Raw genomic sequence first — 13,950 nt, forward strand, 5'->3', positions numbered from 1 at the left:
AAAATCAGGTCACGAAAAACCAGAGCTCACATTAAGTGCACAGAAAGACAAAAGAAAGCAAGAGAAAGGTGGCACTAGCAGAACAAGGAGAGAAAAGCCCCAACAGGGACTCGGAGCCCCAGTGCTGGGCTGAGACCCCTGGGAGTCTGGCCGTGTTAGGCAAGTTCCCTGCTCAGGCGTTCACTGCAGGGTGGCAGAGACAGGCACGGCCTTTCAAGGCCCCTCAAGAGCAGAACCCTTTTTGGGGCGCTGTCCCATCCCAGCATAAGAAACATCATTTTCTAAGTGGGAGATCAGCAAACTTTCTCTGTATAGAGCCGGCAGCAAATGTTTGAGGCTTTGCAGACCCATCAGTCTCTAGAGCAGCAGCTCAGCTCTCAGCTCCGCAGGCCATCGTGGCCCCAAAGCAGTCATAGACAAGAAGCAAACGAACAAGGAAAGCCAGGATCCGAAACACACAGGCATGGAAATTTGCATCTCATGTGCAGTGAAACTCATCTTCATCTCTGGATTTTTTATTTTTCATTTAAAAATGGTTCTCTGTTCACAGGTCACACCAAAACAGGCAGTGGGCTGGACATGTTTTTTTGTTTTGTTTTTTTTTTTAAATATTTGTGTGTGTGTGTGTGTGTGTGTGTATGCGCGCGTGCGTGCATGCGTGTGTGTGTGTGTGTGTGTGTGGCCAGCTCAGCCCACCGGGGGCGGGGCTGGCTGGCATGTGGTGCTGGGGGATTGAACAGCAGTCCCTGTGCTTTGCCAAGCTTGTTCCAAGTAGGTGCTTCAGACCACTGAGCCATCTCACCAGCCCCTGGACTTGTTTTTAAGCAAACCCAAAGCCAAAGGCTAGGTTTTCTTTAATGCCAACAGGAGACTTGCTTCACAGGAGAATTTCCCTTGGGGCTCTAAGGAGGGAGTTCTCTGAATGTTGTTAAAATGAGATTCAACTGTAATTTCTTCCTGCAACTTTCCTTCTCTTCCTTCCTTTTTTAAATTTCTAGTGTTTTTCAACATGACATTTGCCATCTATTAGAGGGATGTGAAATCCAGCAATGTGATTTTGGATAGACCAGAGTACAAAGGCTAGACTAGGACAAAACAAAATTCCAAGCCCATCACACTTAATAAACCCCAAGATCTCGTCAGGTTTTCCCAGGTGTGCACATACTCACGCAGCTACATATATGCCGAGTGATCGTGTAAAACACGCTTCTCGTGGCGGAGTGTGGTGCTGTGGTCACCCATGGGCTGGGGCTGGGCTGCAGGCTCTGGGAGAGAGAGGTGAGCAGGGCTGGCCAGCCATTCCCAAGCGTGGAATGCTGTCCCTTGGCCACAGAGCACCTTCAGGATTCCTGCCCTCTCTTGGCCTTGCACTTCTCAGCCTGATGGCTCTAAAGGTCCTGCTTGCTGTCACTGGAAGTTGGCTGGCCCAGAAGTGCTGTCATCCAGGGACACTGTCACTGGGTCCCCTTTGGGTTTCCTGGCTCAGAGCCTGGTGTTCCTGTGATACACGTCCCCAAGTTGCTCACAGTTTGGGAGGTGTCATGAGTGTGCTAAATGTCACTGTCACTCTGGCAGCTCCAGTAAACTGGGACTCTGTGGCTCTCTAGCACCTACCATGAGATAGGTGGTGGCCTCCCAAGGTGACCTTGGGCTGGAGCTTGAGAACAAGATGGCACCCCACTTTCGCTTCTTGCTCTCAGGGACAGTTTTGGTGCTATGTTTTGTTATTTTATTTTATTTTATTTTATCTTAGTGCAACGAACTGCTGGCGCACAGGTCTTCCTACACTGGAAACACCCTTCTAACCCTGACAGGTGTTGTCACCTCCCAGTCTTTCCCACCCTACATGCTAATTTGAATATGAACGTAATGGATGGTAACAACTCAGCGAAGAAGATACTTGTAGTGCAGCAGAGCAGATGTTTCTGGAGAAAGGTGCATAAATGGGCAGCATTTCCCAAGAAGGAACCGGGGTGGGACCCTCCTATCTGGGGAAACTGCCTGGCACCATGCTGGAGGAGAGCCCAGTGCAGCTGCCCTTTGGGGCATCTTCATGTGTAAATGCCACCCATCCCCTTCATGATCTATCTTTCCATGAAGTGTCCCCTTCCTTCTTTTAGGGACACCTGCAAGGCACTGGGCTAAGGCCAGTGATGAGCCAGCCCCTGACCCCAGGTGACAGCTGACCAAGCCAGTGTGAGAACATGCTGGTGCTCTCTAACGGATGAAACCCAGAGACCAGGCTTCCAGGTGCACCCAGCCAAATTCCAACAATCTGGCAGACTCTGGGACCCATGAACAAGCCAAAGAATGCAGGCTAGGCCTGTGCTGACTCATGCCCAGGGCTTGAGGCGCTGGGCCCGAGGTCTGAGATCCCCAGCTTGAGGGTTGCAAGGCACCCTGAGGTCGCTGGAAGCTGGAGCAGTCAAGTGGGCCAGGTTTACTCCCTCAGGGTGAGGTCCAAGGCATACGGAGCCAAAGGAGCCTAAGCCGATAAGGACACACAGGGCTTGCTGAGCCTTTGTCTCCCCAAGTCAGCACCCGAAGAACAAAACAAAGGTACCAACTCTCAGTTTTAGGCTGCTTCTCTCTCTCTCTTTTTTTTTTTTTTTTTTTTTTTTTTTTTTTTTTTTTTTGTGGAACTGGGGATTGAACTCAGGCCCTTAAGCTTGCCAGGGAAGCACTTATTCTACTGAGCCATCTCCCTGGCCCCCTGGCTGTTTCTAATTAGTGGGATGACCAGCAGTTCTCTGGCTCACCTTTCTCACCTGCATAACAAAGGGGTGAAGTAAATGATCTCAAAGTTCTCTGACTTAACCCTCCCACACAGTTTTTCCTCCGTAAACTCAGTCCACCTGCAGGATTCTTTTGGGTATTAAATTAGATGAGCTCTGTGGACTATTCTCAAAAAGAAAAGCAAAGGAGCACCAGCACCCACAGCAAGGAGGAGTGTGTGAGCCGGGACCTGCCTGGGCTGTCACCTCCCAGGTACTGGACTCTTCTCAGGGATTTCCTGGCCCTTCAGATCACTGACTTAAGGCAAGCCTGGCTGAGCCAGATTAGCTCTCCTGGAGCCTGGCCTTGGGAGCCTGTCTTGCTAACCAGGAGAGGACCCAAGACAGTGTGGGTAGGGGCAGGGCTCTTCCCTGGGGCCCATCCCTTGTGCCATAAGCCTGCGCCCAGTGAGAGTGTCCCTGTCGCCTTACAACAGAACGCTGTACTGAAGAGTGGCAGATGGCTTCCACCTGTCAGTGCCCACCATGTTCCTACCTGCTGAATGGCCCTTGTCCAGGCCAGCTGCTGCCTTGGCTATCATATCTAGAACTAGTTTGGCTTGGGGTACCTAGAGGCAGGGGAACAGAGCTGAAGGGGACTTCCCTGCTGCTGCATGGCTCTGAATTTTCTGTCACCCTCACCTGAAATGCCTCTGAAGAGCAGGGAGGCCCTGGAGGTCTCTGGGGACAAAGGTCTGAAGGTGTCCCTGAGAAACCCCACCTAGGCTGTGAAGTACTACACACATTTCCTGAGTGCTGCAATCCTGTTTAATGTGTACACACCACCATGTGGCTGACTTACTGTCTTTGTTGCCATCCCTATTTTACACAGAAGGAAACAGAAGTTCTAGGGTGTTAGGCAACTAATTCAAAGTCACAAATTATTAATGGTAGAATCAATATGTGAACCCAAGTGGATCAAGCAGAGCCTACTCACTTAGCCACCAAGCCAGGTCTTTTCCAGGAGGAGAAAGGTCACTTGCTGGTGTCCTCCTAGACTGAAGACTACTTTTGGTTTGAGACACTTATTTAGCAGAGAAAGTCCAACAGGTCACCAGCACCTGGTGGACTAAAGAAATCAACCTCCCAGAAAGACCCTACAACTTGAAGGAATTAACTACCAAAGTTTGGGAAGTTGTAATTCTAAGATTCTAGGAGCCTTTAAATACAAAAAGAACTTGAACTTTAGTGATTCCATTGTAAGTCTCAGTAGAAGATAGCCCCTGGGAAGCTATCAGCTTAATGACCAAACCAGGAACATTCAAGCCAGGCAAAGGGGAGTTTTGGACAGTCCGCCCTCCTCACTAGATTCCCTCCTATGCCCGCATGGTGAGCAGAGCTGTCATACCCTCAATTCTTGATTTACCTTGAAAAGAGATGCTCAAGTGTCTTTCCGGTCACCAGATCACACAGTTGGCTGATAGCAGAGCTTTCCACGCTTCTGTGGGGTCTGGTCTGAGACAGTGTCCTGGGCAGAGTAACCAACGTTTTCTGAAAGCACTTTGGTTTAAAACATGAATTCTGGAGGAGCCTTAAAAGATTAGCACAACCCTGAAGAATAAACTAGAAATAAGCTAGATGACAGCATGGTGATATTCTCAGCCCTGCTCCCAGTGCCAGGGGAACTCACGGGACAAATGTGCCCTGGTCCAGCTTGGGGGAAAGGATATGAAGATGCTCAACTCTCAGCTCTATGCCCAATGTTCAGCCCCGGTAAAGTCCCACTGTGAGGATGTGGGATGCATACTCCGAGTCAGGGAAGAGTGTGAGCTACTCCATCCCTCTCCCTTGTGATCCGCAAAGTAATGATCTAAGTTAGACAGCAGCCAGTAAGTGAGAGGCAGAAGGGAGAGAAGTATTGGAGGTCAAGTCAGTCCTCCACACTTATCATCCCACCCCACCATCATCTGGATTTCATCATATCGTTGCTAGGATGGGAGAATGTACCAAACACATCAGTCATGGGAAGGGTCATATCTTCAATTCCTGGCTAACAATATCTCCCCATCATGATTCCCAAGGAGGGAATTCCGCAGAGTTCCTGTGACCTACCCTTCCCCACTCCTGGCCATGTAAGTGGACAGGGGAGCGGTATCTTGGCCCATCGGCCTAGCTAGAGACTGGTTAGAGTGTCTGGCATGCTCCAGCTCAACCAGTGCTGCTGAGATGAGAGTCAGAATTAGCAATTAGATCAATCAATTATCTTTGCCTCTTAGGTAACTGACTTTAGAAATAAAGAGAACATGAGCCAACTGGTAGCAGAGAAGAATCATGAAGATACACTTGGAAGAGGTGAGGGAGAAAGCAGACACCGAGTCACTCGATGCCAGAGCCCAGACCCAAACGGTTCTGCACACTGACTGGCAGCATAGCCTTCACAGGTGGGCAGCACATTGTACTCCAGGTGGCAATGTACCTTGGGTTGTGATGGAGGCTTTGTATTGTTGCAACAGTGTTTGTCAGACAGAATGTTGAGAGAAGCGCTTCAGGTAGAAGGAGAGGATCCCAAGATGTACCCTGCAGGAAGAGGCAGAACACAAGGACCAACATGTGCCAGTGCCACCACATGTGTCCCAGGATGTGGGAAAACTTCATCCTGTTAGTATAGACAGAGGTAGTTACAACCTGTCTTGGTCTGTTTTCTGCTGCTTTAACAGAATACTAAGGCCGGGTGATCTACAAAGGAAAGGGGTTTGTTTGGCTCACGGTTCCAGGGCTGGAAAGTTCAAGATTCAATGTTAGTTGGCTCCTAGTGAGGACCTCTTACTGCTTCTACTCATGATAGAAAGTGGGCACGTGCGGGAGGGAGAAAAAGCAAGCCAAACTCCTAGGAGAGTTGATGTGTTCCTGCAGGAAAAGCATTCATCTACCCCAGGTGCCTGCACATAGCCAGGAGCCTTAGCCCCATGCTGCAGCTCAAGGCAGGCAAACTCCAATGTGAATCTCAACGGGGTTGGGCCATGTTCCAAGCAGGGCCAAAACAGTTGTTCTCAAATAAAAGACACAGGCTCAAGGAGTCGCTGAGTGCATACTATAAGGAGGGATGTCATTTGGTCCCTTTAAAGGCTTGCCAAATACTAGGCAATTGAACATGTGCCATTGTATTAGTCAGATCCCTGCTGGTTTCAGTAACAGGAACCCCACTCAAATGAACTTACAAAGGAATCTGATGCTTTACGTAATAGAAAAATCTGAGGATTACACTGACTTCAGCTACGGCTCAATGCGGCTGCTCAACACCATCAGCCTAGCTCCAGTTGGTGTTATTCTTCAGTTGGTAGGCTCTTCCCACACTCAACAAGGTGGCCAACTTTGGTACCATGCTATGTATATGCTCACCTCCTCCCAGCTTAGCAGCCTCAACAGGAAAAAAGCAGTGTCCTAGGGGTAGAGTACATGTCCAGGGAGAGCTCTCATTGGTCCACCTTGGGACATGTATCTATCACTGAACCAATCACTAGAGCTGGGGAGAAGCAGCAATCTCATTGGCTTGGCTTGAACCATACACTATTTCTAAATCCAGGCCATGACGTCAGCTCAATAAGAACACAGGGCCTAGCAACAGAACATGGTTGTTGCTGGAAAGATTTTTTTTTTTAATTGCAAAGAGAAAAAATAATAATTAAAACGTTGTACAAAATTTCAAAATAAGATAGTAGGAGTATGATAAGGTTAATACATTGCATTGGCTTTCTCAACTTTAATGCCATCCTCTTTGAAACCTCTGCACCATGAAAGCCAAGTGGAAGACGAAGTGAATGCGCAGGCTGAAGCATAAAAGAAGAAAGATGAGACAGAGGTCCAAGTAAAATAGCCCATACAGCCATGGAGGCCAAAAGACCAGAAATGAACGCTGGAGGCCGACAACGCTGGTGCAAGTTTTGGACTGCATGCTGTCTAGAATGTCTCAATGGATTAGTACCTCATTGCCATCTGATCGCCAAGACCACTGCAAAGAGAGATCTACCTGGTTCAAACTAAGCAGTCCCCTGGCTTTTTGCCCCAGACCTGTAGTATTCTGGACTACTTCTCTCCTCACTTTTGACTGAGTGTAAAGTGTATGCAATAAATCATCTCTTCTGTGTTAGCTGAAGAATCAAAACAAACAAAAAAGGCTAATACATTGTATATTGTTATCTTCAAAGTAAGTGCCCAAGGGCTGGTGAGATGGCTCAGTGGTCTAAAGCAACTACTTAAAACAAGCTTAGCAAAGCACAGGGACTGCGGTTTGGTCCCCCAGCACCACATGCCAGCCAGCCCCGCCCCCTGGTGGGCTGAGCTGGCTACACACACACACACACAAATAAATAAATAAATAATAATAAAAAAGAAAGGTAGCAAAAAAAAAAACAAAGTGCCCAATTATAAGATATAGGTATGAGAAACTGATCAATTTAAGCACAAGCCTTTTTTTTAATGAATAGAAATTAGTAGCATAATTACATTAACTGTCTTGTGTACATATATATTTTTTTCCTTTTCCCTTCCTTCTTTTCTCTTTTTCCCATCCTAATTGCTCTTTTCTTTTGAACAGCTTCTTCTCATTTCACAATATGTACTGTACATTTTGGATCTTATTTACTCTTTCAGCGTCTTACACGAGGGACACAGTATGATGTTTATACATGAGTCTGATTTATTTCACCGATGAGTGTGGCTTCAAGCTGTATCCATTTACCTATAAAAGACTCAAGTTTGTCCTTTATAGCTGAGCAGTACTCGACTGCATAAAAATACCACATCTTTTTTTTATCTATTTCTTGGTTGATGGGCATTTGGATTGTTTCCAAGATCTAGCTAAGACCAATTCCACTGTTATAAACACAGGTGCACATCTATTGCTGTGGTGTGATGTTTTTAATTCTTCTGGAAAAATACCTAGAAGGGAAATAGCTGGCTTAAACGGGACCTCTAATCCTAGTTTACTGAGAGGTCTCCACACTGATTTCCACAGTGGTTGTACCAGTCTACACTCCCACGAATACTGAAGAAGGGTTCCTTTTCCCCCACAGGCCTGCCAGCATATTTTATCGGTTAACCTCTTGATGGTAGCCGTTCTTTCTGGGGTGAGATGGAATCTCAGTGTTGCTTTAACTTGCATCTCTCAAATGACCAATGACGTTGAACATTTTTTCATATATTTATTTTCTATTTGTATTTATTCACCTGAGAAGTGTACATTCATGTCTGTTCTTCAAAGCTGTCCTTAGATGTAGGTGGCTCTTTAATGCCAACTGATGAACCTCTCCTCCCAATTTGTGAAGGACGTAAAGTTACTCTTTGGCTCAGCACCCAATCCTTTGGTGCTGGACTGCGGTAACGATGACAACCGCACACAATAACAACGTTACCATACAAGGGAGAAAAACTGATTACAGCATGTGTTGCATCCTGGCTAAAGTAGTACAGTTAGTAATAACAATAGTTTCAAGCACAGCTTAGCTACTGACAAACTGTGATAACAGCCGACCTGCTACCTCTCACCACAGGAGCAGACTCTAAAGTTTATAACAAAATCACACATAGACTGTGCAATCGTATGCAGTGATTTTCCCCTTAGTGGAGTGAGCTTACCCTTGTGCAGGAGGTGGGGAGCAGGATTCAAGATGGGTAGAGAACAGGCTAAAGGGATGACTGAGGTCAAACAGCACAGTCAAGGCTGGAGGTCAAAGGATAGTCGACTGAGTCTTCAGAAACTGGAGGACACAGAAGGGAAAGAATGAAACAGAACACAAGTTTAAATTCATGAAGTAGCTGAGGAGAGAGAGTAAGAGGAGCAAGAGAAGAAAGTAAAAGAGAAAGAGGAGAAGCCTAAACAGTGAAAAAAGGAGGAGGAAAGAGAAGGAGGATGAAGAAGAAAGAATGAAAAGAGATGAGTAGAAGAGAGGAGAAAAGAAACAAAAATAACCACAAAATACAAAACAAAACAAGATGGCATCCAGCCAGACAGGAAAGGGGTAGCCAACCAGAGAAACAAGGGAGAATAAAGGTAGCAACACACATCTGGTGCTTATGGTTCTGTGCCCTGTCCACATCGGATCCCAGAATGTGCTGTGTCGCCAACCAAGTCTGCATGGGAACTGTCTTGACGGTGCTGATTTTAGCCTCTGAGTGTCGGTCTTCTGCTGGGCCTGGTCTATGTTGGTGGCGCTCTCCAAAGCCTAGTTGCTGGCTTCTCATAGCTGTTTCAGACACTTCCAGGTTGTTGGTCTCACAGATTACTCCGTCCTCCAAAGGCCCCAATACTGGGACCAAATGTGCTGAGTCCTGAAGTTCTGGTCACTCCGCACTGGAGGGATATTGGATAGCTAGCAGCAATAGCCCCCCCCCCCCCAGGGTACAGTTGAGTATAACCTCTCTGAGGCAAAGCGCCTTGGGCTGGCTTTAACCTTCTATAGCTAACTGGAGTGCCGAATGAACGTTATTGTGTGATTTGGTTTTCATGCCAATGCTGGGCCTTGTGCATGTGAGCAAGCACTTCACCAGCCACATCTCTAGATCCTGAGTGACTTTCTGATCCCAGCTGCCATGAGGCCTAACTATACTTTCATAATGAATTTATCAATTAGGATTTTATCTACAAACAACAAAACCTATCTCACTTATTTAAGCATAAAAAGATTTTTTTTTCAGCTCAGTGTGTTAAGGGCTCGCAGAATCTCCAGCAGAGCGAAAGAGAAACTGGGGCTCTGCAGCCACGAGCAACACCCAGCTCCCCTCCATCTGGTCACAGGCTTTAGCCCACTGCCGGTGGTCATGCTCCTGTGAGCACCACTGTCCCTGCTGTGTCCCTTCACCACACCCCTACTACCCCCATTACCAAGATGCAGTCCCAGGCCACAGACGTCCCTTGCTTTTCCCTCTTCCATATTGAATTCTCATGCTGCCTCATCAATTGGCAGCCTACTAGGTCACATGCCTATGTTGGAGTCTGATTCATGTCACTGAATCCTAACTCCACCCTACCAAGGTGGTACCCTTAACACTGTTGAGTTACCTTCAGTCACTATTATGAAATACCAAAGATAATTAACTTCTAAAAATGAAAGGGTTCTTTTGGCTTGTGGTTCTAGAGGGCCCAGTCCAAGATCGGGCAGAATCAGGCTTTGGGCTGCTAGTGGAGGTCCCAAAGGGCAATGGTGGGGAGCTCATGACATAGCAACCTGCGTACCACATGGCCAGGGAGCAAATGAGAAGGAGGCTGGAGTCTCACAGTCTGCTTGAAAGGCACACTCCCAGTGACCTGAAGAGCTTCCACAGGCTCAGCTCCTCCTCACTCCACCACCTTCAAATGGTGCCAGCTGGGGCCCGTGCCTTTAACACACTAACTGTTGGTCAGTACTTATCCAACTTAGCACAGTGGCCCATTTCCCACACTTCTGGGGGTCATTCAGATGATGCTGGCTGGGTACTCACCATACATACATCCACTAAGCAAGGCCTCACGTGCTCAGCTTTTCTGCCTCTTCTGGCTTCTGAGACCAGGGAATGGAGCCAGATCTTTTATTTCCTCATGTGCCCTCAGGTAAACGTGTAAATCTCTGTTCTTTGCAACAAAAGGAACCGAGTACATGCACACAGTTCAACCCCATAATTTGGAGAGGATTTAGCTTGGGGATAGTAGTTTTCTTCCAGGGAAGACTGGCTCACCAAGAATCATAGTTTCCTCAAAAGGAAAGTCCCCTGTGGGGCTCCAATGGCGCCTAGCCTCAGGAGCCCTCCCAGGACCACCAGCCTGCAGATATTTAATAGGCTTTTTCAGGAGCGCTACAAATGCCACACTGAATGAGTCCAGCCACACACCACTCCCCACCACACTGTTAACAAGATGTGGTTAGGTGGGGGCTCTTGGTGAGGGTTGCTCCATTCTGACAAATCCCTTTCTGTCTTAGTTTCTTTTCTCATTGTTGAGACAAAATACTTAACTACAAGGCTAAGGGAGGAAAGGGTTATTTAGCTCACAGTCTGTAGAGGTTTCAGTTCATCGTCCGCTGGCTCCAAGGCCTCTAGAGTGGTGTGGCAGACAGGCATCACAGAGGAGGACTCGTTCATGATGGGCAGAAGGTCGCAAAGCAACAAGGGATGACCACAGCTCCTTCTAACCCTGATATCGTATCCAGGCTACTTGGGGCATGCAGCGCTCACACTCATAAGCCTAGTGGCCTTGATCCTAGCATGGTGCCATACAGCCACCTCTGAAAAAGTCTCACCTATGATTGCATGAGACTTGGGGGGGGGCGTCTAGATATAAACCATATATCTAGCTCTTCCCAAGCGAGTGAATTCTCTCACTTTCCTTCTGTGGCTGCCTGCCCCTCAGTCAAACCCCTAAGATCTGAGTGTCACCTATGCCCCAGGCACTGTGCTAACACGGGGTGCACTGTATCCAAGGAGGCCATCAGACAAGTGAATGAGCCAGAGCTTAAGTGGAGTGAGGGGCAGCAAGGAAGGGGACAAAAATGTCAGCACGTTATTGCACTAGAAGTAATGCAGTGTTCATCCTAAACAGACTTACTGATCAAGATCAATGTGGAAACTGAGGTCTCTGAACTAGCAGAGAAGGATAGTTATCCTATTTTCTGGATACTTAATCCAACAAGAATAGTCTCTCCCTAGACATAGCATCTGTGTAAAAGTCATCTAAGACACCACCATTCTACACATACAGTTATATTTCATAAATAAAAGGAATAGGGGTGGAGGAAGGAACAGCCACTTAACATCTGGGTGGTGCTCACGTGGATGCGGACAACTGGCTGCTCAGGGAAAAGCAGGGAAGTTCAGTCTCCAAGGGCCGCAGTTGCCACCCTTAGGGGATGACACACATCCTGGAAGGTTGACATATTCCACAAAGGGGAGCTTGGGGCCCTGTGGAACACAGGCTGTGATAGCCAGAGAAGAAGGGGATGTCTGCTGCAGACTCGAGTGAGCCCTCCGGAGCTGGCCTGCCACCTGCCACCCTGAGTAGATAGCTAGTCACGCAGCCCCACAGACCATAAACATATCATGTGATTTTTTTTAAGTGGTACATTTTAAAATTTGATTGCTTGACTGCAGCACTGGGGTTTTCAGAGCACAGTGCTAACTCCGCCACCCGCGTCCACCACACACAAATGTGTCTATCAGCTATGACACGTGCTTGTGCCACGTGGGGACCAGAGCCCAGCCATCACCAATGAAACATTTCACCTTGCTCCCCACGCGTGTGCCCGTGACGACCGGTGTTTATAGTTACTAAGTGGGCCTGTAAGTTGTGTTAATTCATTTCTTTGCATTCATTATTCTGTAGCCTCCACGCCTCTGAGAAATCAAAAGCAAATCAAAGCTTGCCCCCATCCGGCCCCGCCCGCCTCTGGGTGTGGACCCCTTAGTTTCCTGCTTTGCCTGCCCCGGGACGGCAGTACCCCGCCAGGCCATTAGATGTCGCTGCGAGCCCGGGAGAACGAGGCCTCCTCCACCAGCGCGCAGCAGCTTGGTCTGTTTTCAATCCACATGCTGTCAGTTTTTCCCTGAAGCCCCAGGGGTGTGCTAGGAATTTTTATTTCTTGAGAATCCCTGTGATTCAGCTGCCCTTTGTCGGCCCTGCTCGAGAGGATGAAGGCTGCGCTTGCTGCTGCCAACCCTGGGCAGGCAGCTCCTGGGTGGGAGACTCTGGGCCGGGCTCCTGCCTCTGCCTCTGTCCCCCTTTCTTCCTCTGCAGACCCCTTTGCTCTTTCTTTGCTGGTGCCGGTGACACCAATGAGCAGCTTGGTGCGAAAGCCCTCCCAGTCCCTGGGATTTCCAGGCCCCCACACCAGCTCCCGAATAAACCAGCTTGCAAAGCACGTGCCTCTTCCCACAGCAGCCGTGGGGGCTCAGCTCTCGCTGGGGGCGGGGGGGGGGGACGGGACTCAGACCCCAGGTGTTGGTCCCCAGGGACTTAAAAGTCAGACCTGCGTTCACACCCTCCCCTCCTTTCTACCTAGCAGCTGAGAGCCCCTGGCGGGTCGCTTGGCCTCTGAGCCTGGGTTCTCCCTGAGAGAGGCGGTCCCTGCAGAGGCGCACTTTAAACCCATGTACAAACGCAGGGGGCTTGCGACCTGGCACACAGCATGTGTCCCATAAATCCACAGCGATTCTGATTATTGCTGCAGGGACCCTCCACAGACTCCGTGACACACACTCTGTCAAAGCCATGGAATCGGGACTTCATTCCTCTGGTCTTATGCACCAGAACCTAAGTGTTGTCACCTTCTCTGCTCAGGTCAGCAGTGAGCCACCCTGCTGCACTGCCATAGCTAGGTTGGCACCATGCCCTGAGAGCAGTCCCGGGTAGCCCTGGCAAAGGCCCCCGGGGGAGGGAGGGTGGTCCCACCCTCCGACCAGTCTGGTCTGCCACTCCCTGGCTCATTGCTGCTGCGGTTTGGGGGGATGGCCACATGCCAGAATGCTGCCCCAGGGTGCCCTGCAGCTGCTCTGCACAGGCATTTGGGCCACACACCCTGGAGAGCTTTGGCAGGGGTGGAGAAAGGAAGAGCCGGCTTTTCCCGGCGGAGGCCTGGACCACGCGCCAGAATTTAAGCGGGCAGACGGTGGACAGCGCCCCTGCTGGCCAACTCCGGTAACTTCAGCTCCTTTCAATTCTGGGAAGAGATGCTTTCTACTTCATCTTGCTTGGTCCTGGACGAGACTGCTTTTGTTAAGCAACAGATAGGTAGGGAACTGTGTAGGACACAGCAAAGCATAAAAATCAGTACACTGGGATAGGCACGGCTTGCGGAGCCCCCAGGCTTGGTGGGAGAGGACGTTCTCAAAGTGTATTCCTGTCTGGAGCTGTACTGGCTGCACCTGTGAGTTTAGACTTGTGCAACCGTGAGCGGCCTTGGCTCTGGGGCAGAGGCTCCGTAAGGGTCCAGTCACCCGGCCCCCTTTCCCATCAGACACAGATCACAGGCCATGGCTGAGCTCTCCCTACATAGGCTGGGCGAACACCCCACAGTGCTGCAGATCCCGCCCACCCTTCGCAGGCTCTGTGGGATCCAGGGGAAGTCTGGAGGGACGCTCTTCAGCCGGCAATGAGCACCTCACGGTTTGCAGGAAGAGCACGTGGAACCGTCATGCACTACTACGCAAAATGAGAAACAGTGGGGCATTTTCTCATGTAACACTGCAGCTACTGTGTGACCCAGCAACCTAG

At 49.1% G+C, this 13,950-nt stretch overlaps 1 long non-coding RNA gene across 1 annotated transcript; it reads left to right on the forward strand.

Annotated features, from left to right (window-relative positions):
* Window positions 1–2,477: 2,477 nt before the first annotated feature.
* LOC111817732 lies at window positions 2,478–12,110 on the forward strand. The gene is made up of 3 exons (XR_002821864.1): window positions 2,478–2,559; window positions 4,991–5,155; window positions 12,064–12,110. It is a non-coding gene; the product is annotated as an uncharacterized LOC111817732 (long non-coding RNA).
* Window positions 12,111–13,950: the final 1,840 nt, after the last annotated feature.

Source organism: Octodon degus, unplaced genomic scaffold, assembly GCF_000260255.1.
Source record: "Octodon degus isolate 3935 unplaced genomic scaffold, OctDeg1.0 scaffold00068, whole genome shotgun sequence".
Taxonomy (NCBI): domain Eukaryota; kingdom Metazoa; phylum Chordata; class Mammalia; order Rodentia; family Octodontidae; genus Octodon; species Octodon degus.